Raw genomic sequence first — 1120 nt, 5'->3', positions numbered from 1 at the left:
CTCCCCCAGAGAAGGGAAACCAGATAAAGAAGAGAGAGATATCTCTTGTTTTTTCATTGCATATAAAAAAAGAAAAAAAAAAGAAACAGAGAAAAAATATAAATTTGTTTTTTTTGTTTAGGTCTATTAAGGAGAAAGAAATCTATATATACATATATTATATGTATATATATATACATATACAGAGAGAGAAAAAAGAGAGAAAGAGAGAGAGAAAAAAAAAAAAAGAGAGAGAAGGGGCCCCCAGGGAGCAGCAGAAACAAAAAAGTTATAAACCCCCCCACAAAATAAAATAAAAAGAGAACGAATTAAGTCATTATGTAAAAACAAAAAATAAAAAAAAAAGAAAAAGAAAAAAAAAAGAGAGAGAGAGAGAGAAAGAGAGAGAAAGAAAGAAAGAAAAACAACAGCAACAAGGGGATGTATTTGTCTCCTTTGTGGGGTCTTTTGGTGTTAATAAAATATAAAATAAAAATAAAAATAAAAAGACAAAACACTAAAACAAAATAAAAACAAACAAACAAACAAATACACAAACAAGGCCTTATATGAATGCTGCTGCCTGGCTGCTGCAGCAGCAGCAGCAGCAGCAGCAGCAGCAGCAGCAGCAGCAGCAGCAGCAGGAGTAGTATATAATATAGCGTCGTCGCTCGCGTGTAAGAGTAGGGTCTATAGAGAGAAAAAAAAGAGAAAATAATAAAAAAATTATATTTATTTCTTTTTATTTTATTATTATATACATAAATAAAAAAAAAAACAATAAAAAAACATATATACACCCTAAATTACACTAGGACGCAGACGGGCGGATCCTCCTGCTCTCCCACCTCCCCCCCTCATAAGGAGCTCGTTTTTGTGTGTTTTTTTTTTGTTTTTTTGTTTTTTATTTGTTTTATTTAATATAATTCTATAATTTATATTTAAAACAATAAAAAAAGAATAATTTGGGGGGCTTATATAACCCTTTCTTACGCTCACGTGCAACAAGGCCCGTGCAGAAACAGAGCTCGGGTGTATGCGCAGCTCTCTGTGTTTTATAAGAACAAAACACAAGCAGCAACAAACAAAAATAAATAAAAAATAAATAAAATTTATCTCCCCTTTTTGTTTTTCTTTTTAT

This window comes from Eimeria mitis, genomic scaffold (genome assembly GCF_000499745.2).
Source record: "Eimeria mitis Houghton genomic scaffold, Emh_scaff2784, whole genome shotgun sequence".
Lineage (NCBI taxonomy): Eukaryota > Apicomplexa > Conoidasida > Eucoccidiorida > Eimeriidae > Eimeria > Eimeria mitis.
This window is presented reverse-complemented; position numbering follows the sequence as displayed.